We start from the raw sequence: 26,762 nt of genomic DNA, 5'->3' as shown, positions 1-26,762 counted from the left end.
TCCAAGCGCGCCAATCACAACATCGCACACCCACTGTTTATAGAGTTGTGGAAGGTTGAAACTAGCGCCATTAGGGCTCCTCCCCCGAAACCGATTTCCCTGAAACAGGACGGGATATTGGAGCCAATATGAACACCCAAGGCGCACAGTTTCTTCACCATACCTACTGTACAAACCTTACGCACACTACCCAGCGGACAAAAAGCACTGCGTCGATCCCGCATTATCTTTAGTAAATGGATAGTTTTGCATTTGTACTACAGTTGTCTTTTCTTTTGAATGCAAGTCCGAAGTTGCAAATAGTTTTTATTCGAGATCAGAGTGATGGTAGCAAAAAAAAAAAACTCCCAATAAGCGCCAGTGAACCATCTTACTAGGAGACCGTTCATTGATGATTATACACGTCTATCATGTCGTGTGACTTCAGATTGGGTGAGCGAGTTGTCCGTAAAGCTGTCGGGGGTGATGCTCTGACGAGCATTGGGCGATTCCGCCGTCCGTCATTTTTTTCCCCCTTGCCATCAAGTTCGATTGCTTCCCGTCCCCCTTTTACTTTCTACGCATTTCTATTTTCTCATTTATTTATTTTTAAAGACAACGACCCTAGTTGACCGCAAGCCAACAGTAAAAAAAAAAAGAGAGGAAAAAAAACCACCTACTGACAGCCCGCACGGCCAATGAGACGGCGCTCAGGCGCGCCGGGCTGCCAGGATCTCCAATGGCGATGGGGAGCCTGGTGATTGGCACACAAGTAGGGCAATTGGGGCTACGAGTTTTGTTTCGCTCGGTACCTCTGTCTAGACGGTGACAGGTGTGTGCACCCGTCTGAAGTCTAGACTCGAAGCGATCAGCCTTAAAGCGGCAGCGAGCGCTAAAAGCGGGGCCGCTCGCACCCACTTTTTTAAAAAACATATTCTCTCTCTCTCTAAATATCTCTCTGTTCCCCCTCGGGCAGGGCGCACACGATCCCGGCTGCGCACCGGCGGATCCAGCCGCCGGTTAAGGGAGACGAGCCGGTTGCATGCCCTGCCTAGCGCGGAAAGGTCGAAACGGGAAAGGCGAAGCGAGCGAAAGAGGGGAGACGCGGGGCTGGCGAAGTCTGGCCGATGCGCCAGGAGGGCAGTCGTTGCGCACAATGGCATAAAAGCGGATTTTCTGACGCGCTTCTCCCCCCAGCTGCACGATTGCATGCGATTGCGTCTGTTGCCATCAGTATTATTGTAACTATACGGGACGTTGATCTCCGCTACAGGCTTCAATCAATGCATTTATTGTCGATTTTGTGATCCCGTTGCTCCTTCCCCGAACTGTTGTGCCCGATGTGATAGAACTACAACGTTACATCTCATGAAAAGCTGAAATACAAACACTCGCAACCCGATTCTTTTCTGGAGGTGAAAGAAAAGCTTTTGAAGTGTGTGTGTGTGTGTTGAGGGGGTAATAAAAGCTTTGACTACAAAAAAACACGTTCAGACACATAAATGCACAGCGCAGAGTCCCCGTCTCATGGGACTCGCCATAGTCGTAGTCTAGCAGTAATTGTTCTCTAAATCTCGAATATTTAAAATGTCCTCCACTTGGAGAGAAATGTTTGATGTACGACCGTTTGGGGAATTTTTTATCGATAGCTGGTGAGGGGGCGCCACCTGCTGCTACGCATTAGTTAGATCACAGAATAATAATAATAATAATAATAATAATAATAATAATAATAATACTTTTATTATTTTATAAAGCACCTTTTAAGGTAGCATCTCAAAGCGCTTTACAGTAGGTGTAAAAATGTTACAACAAAAAGTTATAAGAATATCAAATGACAAAATAAACACTAGAAACACAAGAGGTTAGAGGCGTAGCAGAAGATACGGTGCACTGACACAAATTAAATACAATCCTTGTATTAACAAAATATTTGGAACCTAGAAATACGTCGACAATATTGTAACATAATTGTACTATTATCTATTACATTTTGAATATGACTGATAAATTATACAGACATTTATAACTTTATTTTATTTTCTTAAAATTTTCGATAAAAAGCGAACAATCTTCACTCATAACGCCCAGTAACATCTTGTTGTGTGGCTTAGTGTTTTAATGAATGGAAAAGTCTCATCTCTAATGTTAAATACCACAAAAACCTCGTACGCTTTGGTTAAAAATCTTTCCATGCCACACAGGCTGATTTTTAAATACTATCACAACGATTTTTTTACTGAGCTTAAGAGTGTGTTTATGTACTGCTGACGTTTTCGCAAACAGTGTAGTATAATACTAAAACAAAAAGTAAAATAAACTTAGAATGACGCAGAGGAGAAACAGTGGAATCAGTCAAGTCCACTCTCCAAAGAAACTCTCTTTGTCCTGCCAGTCTTACACGGTTATCCGGAAAAAGTTCGGCTGCACTAACAGATGACAGCTCGCAATTCTTTCGGCATAAACAGCCCGAGTGTAAAAGTGAAAGGAGTCTTTGTTTACACGAGAGAGAGAGAGAGAAGTGTGGTTGGGCGTGATGGCTTCAAGAGGTGCCCCAAACAAAATCCTGTTACACGGCACCCCAGAAACATGGGGAACCGACAGAGGATCTGCACACAGCAGCGAGTGGTTTGTGGAACCAAGCAGAAAGTTCATCCGCTTGACCTAAACACAACACAAAACTGCCATCACACCTGTTGCATACCACAGGTTGCATAACCTTCACCACATCTTACTCCTATAACACACCTACAGTATACTGTAGTTTGGCTCGCTTTCCTGTACTGAGCAATAAGTTCCACCATCGTTTTTTACTGTCTCGTCGCACAACCGCTCGCTCGTGTGCTCAGCGTCTGAAGTTTCTGCGAAACCCTATGCAGTAAAAACACGAGAGTATTTCAGTTCGCCCGAAGCACATGTTAACCGCTTGGTTATTTAAAAGAACCACCTACTGCTTTGACTGTGGGGCGAAGAAAATTGCCAACGTCTGTCACTCAAGCGCCAGATCTCGTGGTGTTAGGTAAATGGCAGTTTTGCATCAAAACACAATTGTGCTAAGTGTTTAAAACAGAGTGTTTTCGGAGCAAAATCTGTGCGAAAGTAGTTTATTTTTCTTTAAGATAATAATTATGGTGAAACTCAGATAGTATTTTGAGCTCTGCAAATGACAGAATAGTGTTTCCTATTGACATTTGTTGTGTACGGTTTGTGTGGTTTTGGGGGTGAGTCATACCATAAATTACAGTGCCTGGCCAAGTTTACAGGTTTCTGGGGGAAATGTGAGGCATGTGGAGGACTCTCTCTGCAATAATGCTTCATAGAGAGTCCAGCACATACTGTACATCTGCCTGCACTGAGCTGTGCCGCAGTGTCTGCTCTTCAAACATGTGAAGCACAAACCTTTCGCCACACAGGCACCTGAGAGACAGCGGACACCCTCCCTGGCCGACAGAGCAGAGCATGAGGATGGATAGCAGGGACCATCCTCTCCACTCCTGTCCCCTTATGAGCTCGGCCCAGCTCTGAAAGCTGGGTGGGAATCGTTGTATTAGCCTCAATCGAGACAGCTGGGCAATGGTCACTTTGACCTGTCAATGAAACATTAAGATTTATTAGGAACAAGTAATGGGTTTATTCCATGCTGAAAAAAAGAAGAGAGAAAACACAATGTTTCGGCTGTGGAGAAGGCTCCACGGCCGAAACATTGTGTTTTCTTTCTTCTTTTTTTCAGCATGGAATAAACCTATTACTTGTTCCTTTGCAGCCTACACATGCTGACGCAGCTGCTCACCTGAACTATTAAGATTTATTGTTATGTGGAAGGTACACCAGAATGAGATCTAGAAATCAGTGTGGCACCAAGAGTGCTGAGTTGATCACCTGTTAGTAGATGATTGATGATCAACGTGATCTTCAAAATGGGTGGGATGGAAGGTTTGGCTGTTCAGAGCCACGTGGTAGGAGAGGAAACTTTCCTATCCTCTTTGCAGAGATGCCTGTTTTAATCAGAGCTGCACCTCTCCTGTCTCCCACTGAGTGCAGCCTGTGTGCTCCAAAACACACCAAAATGTGTTTAAATTGAAATAAAAAGCTTTTAGCATTACAATAGAGATTGATCTTCCCATCACGGTCTGTCCAGAGGGACTTACATTAGCATGATATTAATTCAGTCAGCTTTTGAATTATCACTTGACATATATTTAACTTTAAATTGAAAACAGCTCCGTTCTTAATTAGGACTTAAAACACCAAAATAAACAAAACGTTTCATCTTGTTTAAAGAGAAGTACTTCATGAAATGCAGTGACAGTGCCTTCAAAGAGCAGTTCCTGTCTGCCCTTTACATTCAATTTCCATCAGTTTTCTTCAATTATTTATGGCACTTATATAAGGCAATAAAATAGGTACTTTGCATCATGCACTCAGCTGTACAATATGAAAAAAATAATAGAATTCAGCTGGTGAAAGGAAAAATATGTTTCTATCATAAATGTTTATTACTTCCATGTGTCTTTTGGGTTCATTTTCTTTAATTTGTTACACATCTATGACAGAGAGAGGAAGACAATATAAATTAGTTGCTTTTTGATTTCAGAGTGTTCTGGGATCATGACAAGTACAGAACTTGGACACCAAACGGCACGGTACAACTGAAAAAAAAATGTTGTATAGTTCTGGCAATACAGAGGCATCGAAGGAAAATAAAAAACCCAAATAAAAACAGAAACCAGAGGTTGTCTGAAAATAATTCAGGTTAAACTACATTTAATCAAACATCCCACTTGAAAATGGAGGGGAAACATTCAGCTCTGCCAAGACTAAGCTGGCAAACTGCAGTAAGAGAGGGAGGGGTCTCTTCAGTTCTCCACAGCTTGCATATCTGTCTTAATTTCGAAGAGCATAGCACACACGTCTTCTCTCTGGATGCTAATGGGAGATCTGGCAATTATTCCCCCTAAAACATTTGAAATAGTCAATATTCCATTTTCTCAGGCAACGTTTGCAATTAATAAGATGTTAAGAAATTAAGCAAAACAGTAAAATCCACTGGGCTAAGCCCCTCTTTCATATGGTGTTATTGTTGCCGTACTGACTTCTACGACCTGGGAATAGAAAGCACCAGCAGTTCCTTTTCTGCCCTATAGGTGGCAGCACTGGACAAATACGCCCAGAAAAAAAGTATTTTAAGTGATCAAGGCAGCGAGAAGAAAACGTCAAATAAAAAAATAAATTACCAGCTTCTGAATTTCAAAGCAACATCTCAATGTGAGTCCCTTTGTCTGCCCAAGTGGTTTTCAGCACTGTGCTGTTTCATCCCCCTAAAGAAAGACCGAACGATTATCTGGACAGAAGGATATGAAAAACATTGCATATATTTATATTATCATTTGGATGTCAGCAGTAGCATGCTCAATTTAATTTTTTGAACAAATTAGTTTTCATTAAATTGCATGACTGTATCATACTCATCCGAATAGTTTTTATAGGACCAAAATAACCATTTTCCATTTATGAGGAATCTGCAAAGTGCACCACGCTCACCAGCTTCGGTTTGACTTTCCTTCTTGCTTTGTAACCTTCAAGGCCACTCACACTTCACTGTACACGACGTCTCTCTGACTCATGAGATCGCAAGCCAAAAGTGTCAATTCCACAAGAAAAGATTAAAACTCTATTGTGAAGTGTTTGCACAGGGATTAGGGGTGGGGGTAGGGAGATAGTCATTACTGGCTAGGAAGCCTTCATTGGACAGAAAAGGGATTCACAGCACAGGAGAGATATTCTGGCTTTAATTTTTATTTCAGTTCAGCCGGCGCTTTCAAAATCTGCTTTGGAGGTTTGTATGAAATATGAGTTGAGCAAAGCAGTGAATAAACAATGCCTGGTGTCACAATTAAATCCTCCTCTGATTTCAGCCCTGCATTGTGCAATGTTCTGCATTCTGCTGATCGGCAGAGGTCTTCAACTACAGATAGCACACCTGCAAGCAGACAGTCCATCCTGAACATTTAATTCAGGGAAATCTGTCATGCAAATATGTAAAGATGAAACAAAAATAAAACAGACTTTTTTATGGACACATCTTCATTGTATAGTCATATTCACACAGTGCAGCAGAGTCTTTAACGAAGAACAGTTAATGTGAAGGCCTTCAAGCAGATGTCCATTATATCAATATCAGATTAATATAATATTATACAATATGTATTTGCATGTTTGTGAATGAATAATGTAGTTATTCAGCAATCCAAGATGTCAGAACCGAAAATGTGTTGGCCAGTCTTTATTAATCAACTCCAACCTGTAACATGAAAACCTTGGAGGTTTTCGTCAGCAGCAACAAATCAACGCTGACACTTTATTGTACAGCAGGGGGCAGCACAACACTTGAGGAGTGGACTCCTGTTCCGCACAATTCGGTGAGGGAAGAAAAAAATCATTTAAATATAACCACCATTTTCTCACGCTTTATTTTTAATCTCGAAAGGGAGTCACAGTATTTGGAGCTCTGAGTGAGAACAGAAACTGGGTAGGTAACGAACGGCAGGTGTTAAATGGCGTTTTGTCTAGGAGGAGAGGCAGGGCAGTGGAAGAAATAGGCTTCCGAGTCCCTTTATTAATGCAGTATGTCTGCTACAGAGAACAACCAGAGGGCCGCTCAGGCATCATAACCGCCCACAAGAAAATGTGATGAGGTTTTATTTCAAAGTACCAGTGAACAGCAGTGCACCTGTCCTATCTACCGTCTATTCCACTATAAAATGCTTTTAACACTGTGTTGCATTATGTTTGTACTGTAAAAATAATTCCCATCGCACCATTAATATTTATTAATTGTACACAGAACTGGACTAGGAAGGCCTGCATGACATTCAGTGTTTAAAACAATAAGATCAGACCTTTGAAAAAAGGCCCATGAGACCTCATTTAGTTAGTTATTTTTGAAATTGAGAATCTTGGAAGGTTTCCTTACGTGACCGGAATGCAGACAAAGCATGAAATTGCTGACGTGAAAATGACTGTAACAGGCTCTCGGGTTTTTCTTTTTTTTTTTTCCTCTGCAAATTGCAACATGACAGTCTAAATGTCCTCCAGGATACATGACTGCAAAGATGTTCCATCCTCACACACACAGCAGGAAGCAGGTGCAGGACCACAGGTGTGGCTGTGCTGTGTTATCATGGGTGGTGGCCTGTCACCCTGGATCCAGTTTGCACACAATTCCTAACTAGGTCAGGTTTTTCAACAGCCACCTCCTCTTGCACATCACACATGCAGGACGTTTCTCCTAAACACTGTAACTCAGGTGTCTATTTTTATATTGTTGCTCCTTAGGAACAACGGTAATCTTAACTATATGGGGGCGATGACACTGCAGAATGAGAACACGACCCTCTCACAAAGACAGATACTCTGCTGGTCAGGTCTGGAATATGAATACTTGTGTGAGATCTGGAGCAAAGGCAAATTGTGTCTGGTATAGGACATTTAACCCAAACTAGTCTTTCAATCAACAGCCTTATAAAGAGAAAAATAAATGATGGCCTACAGCCCTGTGTAAAATCTAATGATATCTGCATAGCTCAGAGACATGTACTGATTGCTCAAACCAGATACAGTACCAAACATGCATTTCATTAAGTGCTAAATCTATAAAATAAGGAAAAATCTGAGTTTTTTTTCGCACCCCAAGTTTTCTTTTGTCAAATAAAGAGCAGAGCACTCTAAGACAAAGGGCCTCAGAAGCTGAGAGCTAGGGGAATGTCTGTAAATACCACCACAGGTGCTTCAGGTTCACAGGCAGCCTAGAATATAAGTATCATTTAAAAAGTCAATTCCTGTAGCTTCACAGCTGTTTCAGAACAGCCATTGGAGTGCAACTTCTTTCCAGCTTCTCAGATTCGTTTTGACAGTTGCTCTATTTGGCACTTACACTACCATTTTCTGTTTCTGATTAAAATGACAAGCTGCACAATGTCTCATCTGATGTGTGCCCTCCAGTCAGAGTTCAGGTGCTGCTGAGAGTGGCAAATACACTACCTGCTAACATTACAAAATGAACTGAAATAGCTCCCAGTCACTCCCACAGAGGACATCAAGACTCAGTGTTGCTAGGCAGAGCACGCAAATCAACAGGCTTCTAAGATTTTTACTTGCTAATAGAGGGCTGCGCATGTTTATGGATGTAAAATGCCTTTCATGACGTCCCTCCTCCAAAAGCACTCACATCATTTCTAGAGAGCTCGCAAGAAAAAAACACTCAGTGCTACGTCCACCGGTTTTGCTGTTGCAATTGGGGTGGGACCTCAGCAGTGCGAAAGGCTAAAGACAATGTTAAAAAGATTAATTAGAACTCCAGCAGATCTATAAGCCGGCTAAACGTGTTTGTATTCCTCTTTAAAAGCTGCGACTGGCATTTAAATTGTATTGCTTTCCTTGATAAGACTGAAGTGCCCTGTCAGTGCCCAGCAAATAAATGAGGAAGAGAAGAGGGAGGTTTAAAAGCAGGAGCACTTCGCATCACCAGTGAAGCAATCTGAAATCAGACCTGTGATAAAACATCACAGGCTCCTGTAAAGATACAAAACTGCAGCAGCAACACCAAAAGACAGGAATATGGGACAACAGGACAACAAATGGAGATGTAATTGTATTCGTTTACATGCTCTGATTAAACATATTCTATTATACTTGTTTCATTTCAAATGTATAACTTTTTCATTACCCTCTCATTTTGCCATACCTAATGCACTTTAATGAATAAGAATATAAAGACAACAACAAATATGGATGAGGACACAAAGTCCTTGTCCTGCATTTTTAAAGTATTATTGTGTTTTATGATCAAACTTATTTATTTTCTAATAAAGTGAGCAGAGCTGGCTCGAGGTAATTATAGTCAATGGTAATGGAGTATTTTACAGAAGAGCCTCATTAGAAAGACGGTAGACTAACAGGTCTCTGGAGTGACCCCCGTGTAAGGCGCATTACAGTGATCTAATACTATAAGAGAGGTGACATCATCTGCAGCCTGTCATGCTGATGGGAAATGATAACGTAGGGCAGAGATCAGGCATGACTCACTTCTGTGAAGCACACATACATATAACAAACACACTCCATTACACCCTTCAGGGCTGCCCTGCAAATTGCATTATGCGGCGCAGATTGACAATGTTATTGCAGGAGTGGCCACAGGCGACCACACCAAAATTTCATATCCATCTTTCTGCTGATCTTCTGCAGCCCATCATTCCCGCTGGGTTTGCAACATGACAAGGAAGCCAATATCTCCTTTCCTCCTCATCCAGGCCTTTTTGCACCCTAGCCAAGGAGGACCTGTTAAACAAAATCCAGTTTTCCTCAATTTAATCCGCCAGGGCTTGAACACATTTGACCAGGGCAAGTCATTTATTTAATGATCCATTGCCTAACTGTTGCATTTGCTGCTTTACTGGTGTGAATTCCAAATGAGCATTATTGACACACTGTACTGAAGACCTTGATTTTTCTAAACCGAAAACACGAATAGATTGCATATATTAAAACTACATATTTAAGTGTATCTGTTTTATCCCTGTTCGCAGCCTTCTCAGGCAGCACTTCTCAAAATGTTATGCTCCAAAGTGTACACAGTGGTCAGCGTATGGATGGCTTTATTATTAGGCTGGTGATTATTCTCAGTCCAGGTAGGAGCTACGGTCTATCTGCCCACAGGATTCATGTTTCCACTCGACAGTGGTGTCTGCTTGCGGTGTACTAAAATGATTCATTCCGATCGACCTGTGTTCCAGGGTATCGGTTGATAGGCTCGCTTTGCCGCCTTTCGTTACTTGCATGTAATCTGCAAATGAAGAAGAAAAGGTCACTAACTGACTTGTCATCATGAAGCCTCCCCCCTCAATGAGCCTCTCTGTCGCCCTGTCACATCTAATAAAACATCATAACACTGGGCCGAAAACAAGGGCTGGCAGGAGTACAGAAAGACACACCCCAGGACGGCATTATTCACCCTGACAAGTGGTCTCACACCTTAATTAGCTCTGGGGCAGTGTTATCCAGTACAGCACAAAGTGGGCAATGTTCACAGCGGTCCGGCGCCATACCTAAAAGAGATAAAGAACACCAGATGAGAAATTCCAACTCTCAAAAGATGACTTTACTCGATAAACGCACAGTCATCAGTGGCTGATTTCTGTCTCTTATAGAATCCTGGCAAGACACTTTTTAGAACACATTCAACTTGAATAATCAGCTGTACAGACATAAGCTTTGTCATGACGTTCTGGAAGAGAGTTCTGTAAAAGTTCATTCGGTCTCTGTAATTTTGGGAAACATTACAGTAGCTCCGTGCAGCCTGTAACCCTGTGCATTGAACAGCTATTCTTGTTTATTTGTAAGACTTAATAATAATTCTTTCTTTACAGATGTTTATTGATATCCTGCCACCAAGAGAGCTACAGTATCTTTCCTCCAGTGTGGGTCATGACCTGGCATTTCGTTCAGATGACAGTGTGCCTGGTACTTTCAGAAGGGAGCAGATTTCCCCTGGGCTGGGCGTTAAAAAGCACTTGCAGAGGTACTGTTAACTCCTGTGTGTGGACTGGAGAGCTCACAGCGAAACCTTTTTTCCTCAGACCGCTCCTTTCTATGGGTGTTTGAGCGCAGTGTTAGCACATCATTCAGCAAATCCGGGTTGTGTTTTTTGAAAATATTTAAGAGGGCACACCCACGGGGATGTTTGTAAAAATAGTGGGCTGCTCTCTCGCTTTTTGGGCAAAGGTCGTATTCGTGTCAGGTTTTAAAGTACTTCTGTCTATTTGAAATGGGCATTAAGTACATGACATTTTCCAGATTTCTCTTTTTCAAAAAAGAGAAATAACATTGCATTCTTTTCAGATATTTTGCCTATCCCCCTTATATCAAATTGCGATCTTCACACTTTTTTTGTGTTTTTTCCTACTGCTCTCTTTGAGTGACGGATAAAAAAATTCTTATTGAATGACACATTAATATCCAGAAGCATCTACAGTATATTAAGGAGAGATCTTACTGGAGACTATGAAAAGACAAGCACCCTGATGTTGCATACAAGTTTGCATTAGTTAAATTATTCATCACAAATATTCTAGCATGGGGGCACACCAGAAAACCTGTTTTCATTTTTAACAAATTAATGGGGTACTGTAATTAAATAATCATAATGCTCTACAATGGCATGTTTAATTCAGTGAATAGCGGAAGTCACATGACTGTCCTATGAATACATCATGACATTCATTTTATATTAACTGTAAAATATTGTGCAATGCTTCATATGGTATGTAATTACATAAAAAATTTAGTTTATTGTAAAGTTTTACCAATTAACCTCCTAGAAACACATAAAGCTTCATATTATGTTTGTAATTGCTTTATAATTGCAACATAAAAAAGGAATAGTACTTTACATGTGAAATTTATTCCCCAATGTTTAAAAAATATTTTTCCCATCTATCACAGTTGTAAATGCCTTAAAAAAAAAAGAAAAACTAGGGTGTATTTCTTTCTTAATGTGATCTTTAGATATTACATGATGCTAACAGAATAATCTATTTGGAAAAATCACAAACTAAATTAATCCATGCTTAAAAAAAACACAGGAGTACAAAAATCATTTTGTTCTAATAAATAAACATGATTTCTAGCAGACAAAATATTGTGATTGTATAAACAGAAGAATATACTGTTATTATTATTATTGGAATAATACAGAATGAGGAAAGTGACCTCACTCGAGGGATCAGACAGTTCACTTGCTATAGAAGGTTGCCAGGTACCATGGTAACCATTTAGTGCACAGTGACTCTGAAGAAATGTTGTTGCCATAGTAACTGCGTCTGGGCCTGTGGGAGGTAGATGGACGTTTTTATGTGTGAAACCATAAACTACCACTTGCTATGCTGCCTATTGATCTACAGGAAAGAGATTTCAATAACACACGGCAGTTTATTTAATAAAAATGCAAATGGTGATTAGTTCTTGGCATTGTGAATACGACAGAATTGTAGGAGGCTCGGTGTACATGGTCAGTTATTTAAACACAAAAGGCAACAGTCAGTGGCAACAGTGATTGCCGGGGGGAAAAGAAACAAGATTATGAATGGAGCTCTAAAGAAAGATGGTAAAAAACAGGAAGAGACGTGCGTTTCTTCTTCCCCCTTGATCCTCTTCTTCCGCCTTGAGAATCCCGATTGAGGTGGGAGTGATCAGAGGAGCACAGGTCTGTGAAAACAAAGCACACCCAGGAGACTGTCACTGGGAGTCACCCAGATCCCAGTGTAGCTCCTCTTAACTGCTCTGTCTGCACACACAGCCCTTTAAGTGTTTTATACGACAGGCGGCAGTGGAAGTAACAGACCAATTGAGCCAGCTGGTACTGCATGTGTTTGGGGTGGCAAATAATACCCAGTAACCAAGAAGGTATTAATACCCAATTATGTATTAAGAAAACATTTTAGGTGAGGATATTTCTTAGCTGGCTTTTATTCTTCCAGATGTTCCCATGAGGTTATTGGCATGCTATTTAAGCTTGTTTAATTGATAATTTGATAATGTTGATAATTACAGGATGCACTGTAAGAGTTTGTAAAATGGGATTTTGCAACTCTGAAAAGCTACCAATAGTAATTTCTTCAATCTAAGGGTCTTTTGATATCTAATTATCCCATAATGCTGCAATGTTTTATTCTAATCCCTATTTATGAAGTGTCTCTTCTTTGTTTGGATTCTTGAACCCCTGGTAAAGCGCTCTTCTGCAATTCTGTGCCATTTCTTTCTTTTGCTTCTGCCTTGAACACAGAATGTTTAGTGAAAAACACACAGAGCATCTCAGCAGTTGAGGGAAAATAACCTTGCACCATATTTAACGTGGTGACAGCTTTTTCAGCTCTGGGTTTTTCATTCTCAGTTCAATTTTCAAAGCACACATGTAAGTAAAAATGGCGTCGTCATTTATCATTCAGTCAACGATGGTAATAGGCTTCGTTTTGCAGCCTGACAACGACAAACTCTTTTTTTTCTTATTTTAAACAAGAATATCTGATGTCCTTTTATTTTTTATTATTTTGATTGTCGTTATTACTCATTTGAATTGTTTAATTCAACATATGATGTGTCTTGGTTTTTAAAAAGACGTTTTAAACTGAGTACTGTAAGTGATAGATGAGATGGTGGATTTTCTTAATAAAATTTGTCAAAACCAAACTGAAAAGAAGAATGTATTGAATTCCAATTCTCTCAGTTTCATTTAGGATTTGTGATAGAAATCAAAACTCTTGTGGCCCCTGACTATTTTTCAGCATTTGAACAACATATGAATTGAATTTTTAAAGGTTTGGACAATTAATGCATATTAAATATTATTCTTGTGTCCTTTTTTCAGGTATTAAATGTGAAGAACCTGTGACCAGGTTCTGTGATGGGGTTTAACTTTCACATCTGACTAATGAAGCTGAATTGAAGAGCTATGTAAGATCTTATCTTTTCTGTTCAATATATACTGAGCACAAAATTAAAATTATCACTATTCATGCATGCTTGTTTTCTGAAAAATTAGGTATGTGAATTTTGGATATTGATTCAATGTTTTTCAATTCATTTGGATCAATTGATCATTTATGACTGTCCGTGATACCCTTGAACACCTCCGCCTGTTAAGTAAACACTAAAGCACCTCATTTGTGAGTTGTCTGGGCTCAGGCAATGAGGTGATGTAAGCTGTTGAAGGTCAAGCCTGGGGAAAATTGAGAAAAAAAAATCAGATATCAATACTGCATGTCAGAGATTGGACTACGGGACCTGAAGTGGACAAACTAGCAGTGGAACAATGTTGTCTTTCGTGATGAACCAGGGTGTTGTGTGGAACACCCTAATGTCTGTGAGTGTTGTGAAATGGAAACATGGTGGTTATACTGTAGATGCCCTACTTGTCAAACTTGAGCATTAAATTGCATTGCATTTGTGGGACAAGCTGAGATGATGGGCTCAGAGACCAGTGAGCAGGCACATGCTTGTCTAGGCTCTATAAGAAAACAAAGGAAGCCCACAAGACAGCATCTGCAACCTGTTGGAAAGCTGTATTACTTTCAGTGGTGGTCACACACATTCCTACAGTAGCTTGGGATTGGCACAGGAGATCCCAAACTGAAAAACCCTGTTGATGTCAAATAGTAATCAGCATAATGATTTTAGCAGGAAACGGATTTAGCTACTTCGTGATAATAACTGTGCAAAAATGTTACATTTGTAAGTTATATGGTTCTTTTGGTAAGAAAAATGAATTGATATTTTAAAAAAGAAACAAGCTTGTCATTTCACATGCAAGAATTCACAGAGAGTCACTTTGAACAGTGGGAACTGGCAGCTTCCAAGCGGTTAAACAGAGGAGCAAGGGATTCATGTAGCACAGCGTCTTTGTCATGACAGCCTTTGAAATGTTTGCAGTCTTAGACTGAAGGAGCTTAATGATACTCTTCGTTTACAGACATGACGTATTATTTCAGAAAAGGATGAAGAGAAAGGCTGGTTATCCTGATATGCTGGGATGACAAGGCAGCAGTAGGCTTCATTGGGTTGGCTGGGGCCATGTTAAAATATCATCAGTAACAACACATTCTACTGCAGACAGAACAATCCCAATTTACAGCTACCCAAGGAAATCTCCTTTTATAAGATAACATGAAAAGCCCAAGAGGATCCCAAGCCTATTTATCCACAACGTTTACTATCTCAGATCTGTCAAATTAAACATAAGAAAAGACAGGAATACAGGCTTATAAAGATGACTTCTTCATTGCTGCATTTGAAGGCACAGGTTTGCCATTTGAGCACTGCCAAGCTGTGCTATTATCATCAAGATGCCGACACATTCATTTTTATTTCATGCAATGAAGCTCTGAGAAAGTCAATGAATTACTAATACTTTAGTACTGATATTATCAACATTGTGAAAAATAGTTTAATAAATGGAAACAGTTTATCTTAAAAAGAGCAATCATAAGCAGTGCTTATTATTTCTTTCTTTAAATATGCAACATATTTTAATCTCATAGTCTTCCTGCTACATTCAGCTGCTCTTGTTAAGCAAGCAATCTTGTTATTTCAAAAGGGCGTTGCCCTTTTCCCCTCTTTGTGAAAGCCTCATTAAGTTGATATAAACTCCAAGGCATGTAAAAGACAGTAGGTTTCTGCTCTCAAAGCCAGTGCTAGGTCATTAAGAAAGGGTGAAGAAGGGGGCATTCTGAAAAATCATGTAATTGGAACAAAAGACCAGAAAATCATTAGGAATCTCCTCTATGCTGCTGCAGGGATTGCAGAGCCCAGTCACCAAAGAATCCCACATCTGGAGCTGGTAAAGCCCTGCTGCATGGAGGAACATACCAATTACACAGGAAGAGATATCTGTTTACAGTCCACTAACCTTTCCCCATTGAGGTAAAGAAACCCCATCAATGTTGCGTTTTGATGGGGGAAAAAGCAACAGATGTCTCGGTTATCTCATGTACAGAACCCTAGCACTAATGAAGATAATTCTTTTGTGTTTACACATCTGCGTGAATATTTGTAAACAGTACCGCATACAAATGAAAATGCAACTGTACTCTGTACTTATTTAGTACTATAAAGGACATCTGGAGATTTCACTGTCTGGCTCATAGTCAGTGTGTGGTATTAGCCTAATATCACTGCAATGATGATGCTCTGCTCCACCTGCCATTTCCCAGTTAGACTAAACAAAATGAATCCTAGCTTTATGGGTGCTCCAAATATGGGGATTGATACCACTAAATACACACACTGCCAGTTTCTTGTCTGAAAACCCCAAAAGTAACCAGCTCATTTTCCCCTCTCATGTTTTAAGATGGTAAAACTATTGATTTGTCCATGCTCTCTTTATCTAAGTTTTTGATTTCTTCATTTTTACGACTAAAAGAGCTGTATAAATAAAAAAGAAAATGTGATGATATCAGCTTTAAATGCATTGCACAAAGGACATTGAAGATGAGGTCAAAACGGCAATAATTTCAGACATTTTTGAGATACACGTGTCTTGTAACAAGGACATGTTAATCTGCCAGCAGAAAGAATTTCAAGGCTTCCTGTGCATCGACAATTGTTAGTGCTGCCATATTATCAAAGTTTACAATGGCAAGTGGAGCATCTCCACATTCAAGGCCATGTGGTTTATATTGCAGTATATACATTTATGATAAGTCAGTAGCTGTGGGAGGACTATCTGAAAGCATCCTCAGGAGTTCTCAATATAGTTTCATTTAGTGAAACATTTTCATTCCAGAGACTTCAAACAAAGCACAAGCACAAAGCCCGTGTAGTTTCGTAAGGGGCAGCAATGTAGTGTTTTGGGCTCTGGACTGGAGGGCTGCAGGTTCACCTCCTCCCAGCAGATTGATTGCTGTTGTACCCTTCAGCAAAGTGCTTCATTCTGGTTGTTAAAGAAAATGTTGTGACTTGACTGGTAAAATAAAAGATCACCTTACAAGATCTGTTATTTGATGTCATATTTTACTTGCAATCTCATGCAATGTTTTCAATCTTTTTCGAGTGGGAGATGAGAGAAGTGTGGATGAATGATTGCCACAGTCCTAACTTTACCTTGAAGGTCTCTCGTGCGCTGCAACAAAATAAATCCATTGGCGTTATAGAATTTTTTTTTTCCAAATTCTGAATTAAGCACAAAATCGTGAACTGTGTGAAAGTGCTGTAAATCGCCACGATATCGCAAACTCACATTCGAGTTCCCATGAACTGCGCAGTGATGCGACGCCTCATGCTCACAACTCTCCCTGATGACTCGTGTGCAGCGATCTACGAGCGCACAGGTACAGCTTGTGCATCGGACATTTCACTGCAGAAATGTTCCAACGTGATCTGCATGCAGAGTTAACAAGTAAGTAGAATTTGCCGGCAAAACCGTCTCGAAATCGAGAGCAATATATTTATTGGATTAAAAGCGATGTTTTAGATATATAAGCCTGCTTCTTTACAGGGGTCAGAGGGCTGCTTCACGACACCGGAAGTTCTGTCTCCTCGTTCTGAATCGCAGCATATGGCGCTGCGCATACCTGGAAATGTCATCTGTTTTATGATGCAAGTTACAGTGTACATTTCAATTTCATTGTGGTTTGAAATACTCTCATCAATGCCGATTCTTTCTAATCCCGAAATATAAAAATAGCATTGCAGTTGCCCTTTAAAAAATGTCCCCCTTCATTAGAGTGTAGAGTAAATACTGCTCATATTTTTGGTTTATACTTTATACAATTCGATTCTTGGTACCAACAAATCTGCACACAGACACAATCTTTTCACTGTTTAGGCAGGTTCAATTTGCAGGCAGATACAGTACCTTTTTTCCCCCCAGCAGAGCACTAGAACATCATTCGTAAAGCTAGTATTGGCAATGATTGTCTGAAAGCTGGTAACTGCTCAGTGCTCATCAATTTTTTATTTCTTTTTAATCTGTCTCAGTTTTACACTTATGCTTAGAAAATCGTTTTATCCTTTTGTTTATGATTGCAGAATATAACAGAAGGCTGATTCTGACTGGATTCTTATCAGCAGTAGAGACTGTGGTAACAGTTGGGTGTGGCTAAAGAGTGCTTTTCCTATCTCATTCTGCCTTGGAGACCAACTTTTACTTGCGTCATTTTTATTGAGTCTACGGCATCTGTCCGTCAGCTCCACTGAATGCTTGTCAATGGGCATTTTACCTTCATCGACCGCTCGATTGTTGAATCAGAAAGGCTATAATCTGAGTTGACACCGTCTATCTTTTCCTGAAATAGTTCTTTATTTCTCACAATGGTATAGCAAAGGGACATGCTTGTTATACCTGGAACACATGGGCTCTAAGGTGGGGTGAAGTTCAGGGTTAAAAATTCTTGTCTTTTTAACAACAAATGCAGCAAGTGCTGCACATAGGTACCTTCCTTTACTTGAGGATTATGTGTGGTGTTCGACCACAGGGGAGATCAGTGGAATCTCATTTTGTATTAAGGATAGTATAGACTGCTGAGTGTTGCACGCAGGTCGCAAAAGAATAAAATATACTGTAAATATGAAATGGGAATCTGACCTTGCAGGAAAATGTAAACCTAAGTCTTTTTCATAAGTATAAGCTACTTAATAGTTGACAAACCCTTTACCTATTTCTAGACAATGTAGGGAAGCAATAACCAAGAAAAACCCAGTATAAAGACAAATAGTTAAAAGCGATGTTTTGCAAAGTATTAGTACAATACATCCAGCCATTTTCTAACCACTTCATCCAACTCAGAATCCCAGGGTGCATCCTGGAAGGGATGCCAGTCCATTGCAGGACACACACTGACACCATGGCCAATTTTCCCAGAAGCCAATTCCCTTACCATGCATTTTTTGGACTGTGGCTGCTAACCTTGACTTTTTGCTTATATAAAACCATGGACAGATGTTTTGCTCTTATTAAAGCTCATTACTATGACAAAGCTATCTGTGACCACTGGAAGGGAAGGATATACTGTATGTATATGTCTTACAGGAAGTACCTCTCAGGGTTATGGCTTACGTTAGGAGCATGCAGTCTCTTCAGGTTTGGGAATGAGTATTACCTCTTGACATTTATTAATGCTGGGGGGCAGAACCATCTAAAGAGACGTTAATTCCACTTTGTACATATAAATTCAAAGCAAGCAGCAAGCTGACCACTCCAATTTGCTCTCATCAGTGTGACACAGCAAACTTTGACCACTGAAACGGGCTTATATACAGAATGTGCCTCACAAGAGGCACCTTTTCCTTTAACTTTGACTTCAGACGGCTGAAGCTAATCCCCTGTGCCACCAAACCCTGCAATCTACCCAGATCCCCAGTGCCTACTAGATACTTTAGGCACAAGTGCCACATTCTTAAAGCTTCCTTGCCTCCTTCAGCTGAAAACATGAAAACAATTTCTGTACAGCCCACTTCATTTGAAAAATGTTAGAAACCCATTCCCATTTCCCATTAGTTTTCATTAAAGAGTACATGCTTTTACAAGATGTTCTGCTTTTAAGGATTTACAGTATGTGTAAAAGCAGTGCACTCGTTTAAGATGTAATTAGATGTTATTAAGCCAGCTGTGCTTACAAAATAAGATGCAGGGGGGTAAACTCAATGTTTGTAAACTAAAATTCAGTGTTTTTTTCATAGTTGATACAATCACATAAACAGGTTCTAAAACAACGCTGATCTAAAAAAATATGTGCTTTGTTCAACAGCATTTGAAACAGGTATCCCTTCTATTGTTTGCTCGTTTTTAATTTAATTTACAATTCTGACACAAACACAACATTTTCAGATGGTAAGGATCATGTACATTTTCAACAAGCCTTAGTGTTCAGATTTCTTAGATCAAAAACCACCTTTTAACACAACATCTCTTGTTCATCTCACAGAGGACTGCATGAACGAACACATCCTGCATGGCTAAAGTAATTTAAGTTAAGACAGAGGTATAGAATCTGACACCCATTAGACTTCTATCAAGCAGTGTCTGGAGGGATTTCTGCATTACTTCTCCAACTTCGATAAAGCCATCACTCATTTTGGATGTCAGGAACAAAACCTGCAGGTTTCCTTATGTGGACGACAAGAGTGTGGTGAGGAAGTCTGTCCTTTCCAATTCTACCTGTTAAACAGTTTCACCTGAATAATCCTTTTCTTTTCAGTGAGGCTCCTACAAAGTATTATGCAGGCAGTTATTGCCTTTTGAACTCCAAAACTTTTCTAGATGAATGTTTGGGGAGATAAAAGTTAGGCTGGGTGCACTTGAGAATGCAAGTGGGGGTTAGATTTACATGTAGCCCTGAGCAGCAGTGGATTGCTAGTGTGTCCCCTTAGCAGGTAAGAGAGAGGTGTGCCAAGCCCTGTGCTGTCGTAAAAGGAGCAGAGCATGATAAATAATTAGGCTTTTTTTCTCTGTGGTCTTCACCTGAGAATTTTTAAAATGTCTGCTCTCACCAGGGGAGAGAAGAAGGTGAGCTAAGGGCCAGCATGATGAGAAATAAATGAATGCATTATTGTCTTTCTCAGGTGTGAATAGGAGTAATTAATAGTGTCTTGGTACGCCGTTCTTGTGATTGCAAAGCCTAAATGGAGTTCTAATCTCTCTCACACACATTTCACTTTGAATTTCATATTATGCATGTGAGCCGGTCGATTTTTTTCTTCACTTTCCCCCTCTCTCACAGCTCTGAGCTGTTCATTTAGAGCTCCTGAGGAGAGCATATGGCATGAATGAAACAATTTGAATACAGTGATGTGAATCACAGTCAATCTGATAGCTCACATTAGAGGAACCAGTGGAAGGAAGGATGAATACAGTAGCCTTGATGCCTAGTCGATAGTTAGTTCACCACACAGATACACCCTGAAGTGTCTTCAGGAGTTGGATGCTTTTCCAGTAATGTATTTTACTGTATAAATGCTGTTTAAAAACATACTTGTAGAACCATGGGAAGCTCTGATATTTCCTCTGACAGGCACTGAGGATATCATATTGTGTTAAGGGAAATTTACTGGTTTAGCTTTCTTGGAAATGTGAACTGTGCTGTGACGATAATTAAAAAAACCAAAAGAAATAAGAAGATTTAAAAGGGGGCTTCTGTGGTTGGATCGGGCATTGTTACACAAGAAAATGCTGGATGACAAGACAATATTTCCAGCTAGGGCAGGGTAAGTATGATTTTATTACTGTAATTTGTCACAATGGCGAGCCCAGAGGAACAGTGGAAGCTTGTGACTGTTATCTTCCTGAAAATCCAATAATCTCCATTAGAAAACCAATTTCACAGCCAGCCCACTCTCACTCCCCACTCCCCCATCCAAAATCCAGAGTATAAATGATTTATATCACACAAAGACTTGCACAGATTAAAATACAGCATGAACTTTGAGCAGCAAAGGTAGTGTAAATAAATGATGACATTAAATTGCTCTGCTAGAAAAGAAAAGCACTTGGTCTTAGTTACACTTGTAAGTATTTAACAACTGCAGAAAATACTAATACTACACAACAAAAAAATAACATACAATTGCTTGGTTCAGCAAGGTGTACAGTGCAAAGGAAGTGTAATTTTTTATTTATTTTCTTCAGAATTGTGCATTGCATTGTAATTTATTTATTTCTAAACTGCAGTGATCTTTGTTTACCATTCGGTATAAAGTGAAATGTATAACATTTAAGCAAATCAATAAGCAATAGGCCTCTTACATTCAGAGGTCATGCTGGGCATTGCAATACCCCTATTTCACAGTCTAATTGAACATTTTATAATAATGGATATAATGTAAATAGTACAATAATGCACTATTTAAACATGAAAGCATAACATGAAAAATTGCAAGGAGAAAAGCTTTGCACCAATCAATGCTTGTTTCAGTCATGCTAGCTGATCAAAAGTGGATGACCACAGACGATTAGACCACAATTCAGTCTCTTACAAATCAATTAATTTGATCTGAAGAATAGCAAATATGTTATAATCTGTGATCAAAATGACCTTTCACTGATGAACCAACTCTTTTTGCATATCTTAGGAAAAGTCTCCTGGTATTGGATGTGGTGGCAGCTTGGCTTTGTGGTGGCAGTTTTTTGTCGTTCTTTAATACCTGTACAAAAGCTCACTGTTTCTAATTTTGTCAATACCTAGCATTTTCAGTTAGTAGACATTTATCTTTTCACTGAAGTGACTTGGAAAGTTTTTAATTTTGGATAATATTTCTTTCAATTCAGTTTTTGGTTTGATTGACAGGGAATTCTTGAAGCTCTCCATGTTAAACTGATGAACAGAGGTCTGTGATGTTTTCAGGCCAACAATCTGAATTAATGTGGAACAGCTCGATTGTCATAGTTGTTACAGATAACACTCTTAGGATGTGCTGTTCTCTCTATAAATGCACCAACTTAACACTTCCTGCTTGTTTTCTATTATTTACTACAGAACAATGTGTTTCATCAGCATTGTTTTTTGTCTCAAAGTTAAAAAAATGCACAAAAGCAAGGCACAGGTTTCAGACATCCATTATTGAAAGCAAGCATCGGCCAAAGAGTTGTTAAATCTTTACGACTAATTGCTCAGCTGATAGTGTGGTTGCTCATTTGGTTCTTAAGTGGTGAACTGATAGCACTGTAACATTCTTACCCTTTTATAACGTGCCTCTGTACAGAGAAGTTAATCATTTGGTTTTTGAAGGCATGGTGAACTGAAATCTTTGTGTCAGCATATTTCAGGTAACGGCTGCTTTTTTCATAAGCACATTGAATACAGATTTACAACTCGTGATTTTAGCCACTGTGACTTTCTCCCATGTTAACCTGCTCTCTCTATCCCCCAGGCTGTTCTTCACTGACCCTAGAGGTCAGCCCTGCCATCAGCTATGACCTTTAGTGAATATATTTCCATTTTAAGACAACTCTGAATTAGATTACATTCATGCTTAGAATATTAATTTATTAAAAATGAGACTATCTACCTGCCAATACATCCATTGCTCCTGGAGGTCTGAACTCGCTTTCATTAAAAAACAAAGAAATAAATATTGAAACAATATAAGCCTTCTGCAGACAAAAGTGGCTGTGACACTAAAAACTACACTAGACAAAAGCAGATTTTACATTTGCTGATACATTATAATGCGCCTGAAACACTGTGCAAATAGAAGGAGTTGCTCAATAGATTAAGCAGCCATGGAGATGGTTTTAATCTTGATGTGTTTAGACATGAGTTATTAGTAGACAGAATGAATTTCCTGTCCAACACTCACAAGGAGGTTTATTCGTTTAAAGGTAACACCTCAGAGAAAAAACATCCAAGCCTGCTCTTTTTCACCTTACAGACAGTATCTCATGTGTGGGGAAAAAATACTGTAGCCAAAGGGATGTTGTTGTGTGGTTTTTCACTATACTCCTTAATGATGCTTTATTTCCTTTTCCATACTAAAAGGGTTTGAAATGAACATTGGTCATGGCAAAAGGCCAAATGTCCATAGCATAACTGAGGTCAGTGATGTTAAAGGGATATTTTCTCAACACAAATCTTTTGCAATGCATGCAATATTTTTGATCAGGTTACGAGATAAGTATCAGAGCAAAGCATCACAGTAGCTTTGTCTTTCTCTATCACTGTTTAAAACCGAACTCTTTTTTACTAGGTTCACCTGTAGCATGTCTTGAGTATGATTGTACAGGAATGGGCAAACAGTTTCTGTTTACTGTTGATGTCATTATGCCTTGCAGTAGAAGCAATAGAAATCACAATACCCAAGAAATACACAGACTGGGGCTCAGTCCTCAGTTAGTTCACTGTGTTGTGATTGGACCTCATTGTACTTGGAAACGTCTGTAAGTTGCCCAGGATAAGAATGTTTGCAAATCAAATAAAAGAAAAAAAGAACACATAAGAAAATGCAGACAAAAGAAAAAAAAATAGAAATGAATAGGCTCCTCAATTTAGAGTGAAGTTTTCTAAATCAGTTCCTTGTATTAAATGTGATTTATACTGTGTTGTGTATTATTACTCATACTGCATGTACTGTATGATTAGATGATTAGATCATTTGTATGATTAAATTTGATAATGCAGTCAGTTAAATATATCTAACATATCAATTTTATTTTTTTAATAAAGCTGCACTTTCCGTACCTTCAAAGCGTTTTGGTTTTCGCTGCTACTTTTCTTATTAAAGATTTACTAGAGTGTACAGTAGTTGTGATTCTAGATTTAACTAAACTGAACCTATTAATTTCATCCCTGATAAAAAGTTAAGTCAATACTTTCTTCTTTGAATCTTAGGATCCATGTTCATTCAATGAGCCCACAGTAAAACCTGTATTAAATAAAGAGAATTCACATGATAATTTTTCAGAGAATACATTAATTATTATAACAAATTACAGTAAATGTTTCCATGCAATCTATAATTACAGATGGCACAGACAACTGCTTCATTGTAATAGTATTTCAAAACATTCCTGCTCATTTAAGAAGTAATTCATTTGTAAAGAAAAGAAAAATCGTACCCGGGAGAGAAAAAGGGACTAACAGAATCAGGAAATTCTTTAAAAATGGAATTAGATTTTGTAGAAGCCTGATCTGTGTGTGTTCTGTATTTCTGACAGGTATCTCTCACTATAGCTAGACAGTCTTTTCTTTAGGAAAAGCCAAGATCAAATGAGCCCTACAATCTTTAAACAGAACTTGTGAATATTAGATGATTTGATATTAGGCTATTATTTTTAGCTTTAGGCGACTGCTTCTAAATTACATCATGAAGTGGTTGAGCTTCTTCACTGCATTTTGAATCAAATTCCTTCAACATTGTATAAATTGTTCATCATACTACCAGTTTCACACTGATTGACATCTTAATAATAAGCCGGGGATTACAGAGGTATCGTGGTGCAGAAGTTAATCTTTTTGATCTGCAGCACATGCTCATGTTCTGTCAGGTGGTGTGTGAATATCCGAAAGGTAACCAGTGAGAGGAGGCCATTCTGCTCATCTAGCTGCTGTATTGCACCCTTGTGCTGTGCTATTGACTGATACCCGTGTTCCTCAATCCTTTTGCTCAAGTGTCTGTAGTACTAGCACTGTGCTCACATCACAGCATCCCTTGAAAACCCTCTAAAAATATTCAGAAGCCCCGATGTAGATGAACAAAGATGTAACATTTAGATAGCACACCTTTACTTTTCTTGGGTCATTATTATTTTGTTATTCTTCAAGAAGTGACAGTAAAAACAGACTGGCATAATGACAACAGTATTTGAGATCCAGCCATATTTAAGTTTATGTTCAGAGTACTCTCATGCAGAATACCACAACCAGGGATGTGAAAAGCTGTCTAAATAAGTGAGCTGTTCAGTCTATACATTTAAAAAGCCCTTGCTCAGGAAAGGAAAATGATGGTTAAAACCTGAAGTAGATCACTAGGTCACCATGACTAGGATCCCCAAGTGGCAAAGCATAATTAGCTCAGTGCTGCCAGGGCTACAGATTAGTCAGCCAGGGCTTTCTTGATTTCCAGAGAAACAGCAACCCCTGTGGTTACCTGGGTGCCTGCAGACCCACAGTGACACCACCATCTCCTCCAATAGGGCTGAGTCTCTTGTACACGCCTGTGGAGTTTATAATGTAGGAAGAGGTGAAACCTCATGGGACTCCACAGTGCGTTAGTGTGCATCACTAGTCACTGAGCGCTGAGTCAGATAGACACAAATCTCAATGTCAGATTGGGCAGACATAATGTATAATAAAGAAATGAAGTAGATCAAATAGGAAAAGATTTGGCTATACAAGTTATGGGACAGTGTAAGCTGTTACTTCAAAATGTCAGAGAGTAGCTGAGACACAGAGAAAGTGCATTATTAAACAGGATTTTGGAATGTTGCCTGCTCTAAACCCAAAGCCAGCAGTCTCTATTCCATCCTAAGATGGCTTTTCATTGCTATGATGGAAATTAAAGCCTAATCAGACTAAATGCCTTTGGCCTGTTTTTAAGTGTGCCATCAAGAAGTCTGCAGCATGAGCCAATTACATTGGCTCACATTTCCCATCTCCCGTACCTTTTTTTGAGTTTTAAATACTGAAGAAGCAGGCATATTCATTTTATTTGATTATCATTAATATTATTTCGAACTTCAAATTCACAATTTCATCAAGTGGGATGTGACCTTGATAAAAACAGATTTATGGATTTTGGTTTATGGAGTATGCTCGGTGTCATGCTGAAAAGATGCATTATATTTCACATACATTGTGACATGCTGGACACCTCTTGACTCTGAAGCCTTGCTTAATGGGACTGATGTTTGGAAGTATTTGAATCGCCGTTGGGTAAAACTGCTAAATGTTCTCTGCATGCCCAACATTAAAGAAGAAAAAAACTTTAAAGCATTCCTGAAATTGCTTCCAGGCACCTAATAGATTTATTAACAATTTCAAGTGCTTTACACTTGAGATTTAATTAATCTGGTTATCATGCAAACATCACAATATAATGGTATTGAATTAGCATTTTCTGTAATGTTAATAAATATGAATATAATATGAGTACATTTAAGTAAATGTGAATAAATGTGTGGTGACAATGTGATAGCTCAGAGCAGGATCACCTCACCTGTTGGTTTTTGCTCCAGCCATGCACTCAGTTGTACAGTTGAACCATAAATCTAATAATACTATTAATTTGAATTGTTCATTTTTTAATTTCTAACAGTTAACTGTTGCGTTGCATAACTAAGTCACCGTTTTCATCTTGCAAAGAAAAAGAAAAAGAAAGACTTGCACAGATCAACCAACTTGTTAGTAAGGCTTCAATTAAATAATGAGCTTAAGCACATAAACAAGCTGACAAATGAGAGGAGGCCTTCTCGTAGTTTAGAGTTAACTGATCAAAGAACCTCATTGAGCCTTTTTTTAAAAGAATCCAGGGTCCTGGTCCGTACATTTTTATGCTTTTCATTACTGAATCCTGTTGTTCTTTACTATTTTTTTTTTAATTTGGGGCTCTCTTTCTCATTTTTCTTTTTTGTTTACCAATTCATTTAATGAACCAACTGGAATACTGATCTTCAGCTTCTGATTTTCTCAATTTTGGATAAACATTGTTTTGTGCATCAAGCAGAATCTGTTTAAACTGCTGCCTTCCATTTTCCACAGGTTTCATATCCTATCATGTCTTACTGTTCTTAAACTGGGTCT

General features: G+C 39.1%; 1 long non-coding RNA gene across 1 annotated transcript; it reads right to left on the bottom strand.

The window, feature by feature from the left end:
- Positions 1-7,226: 7,226 nt before the first annotated feature.
- On the bottom strand, positions 7,227-16,900 carry LOC148657893 (uncharacterized). The gene is made up of 3 exons (XR_015939989.1): positions 16,769-16,900; positions 10,012-10,085; positions 7,227-9,823 (listed from the first exon to the last, which is right to left on the bottom strand). It is a non-coding gene; the product is annotated as an uncharacterized LOC148657893 (long non-coding RNA).
- Positions 16,901-26,762: the final 9,862 nt, after the last annotated feature.

Source organism: Lepisosteus platostomus, chromosome 7 (genome assembly GCF_059453375.1).
Source record: "Lepisosteus platostomus isolate fLepPlt1 chromosome 7, fLepPlt1.hap1, whole genome shotgun sequence".
NCBI classification, from domain to species: domain Eukaryota; kingdom Metazoa; phylum Chordata; class Actinopteri; order Semionotiformes; family Lepisosteidae; genus Lepisosteus; species Lepisosteus platostomus.
The sequence above is the reverse complement of the archived record's forward strand: the minus strand, read 5'-3'. Positions and strand labels throughout refer to the sequence as shown.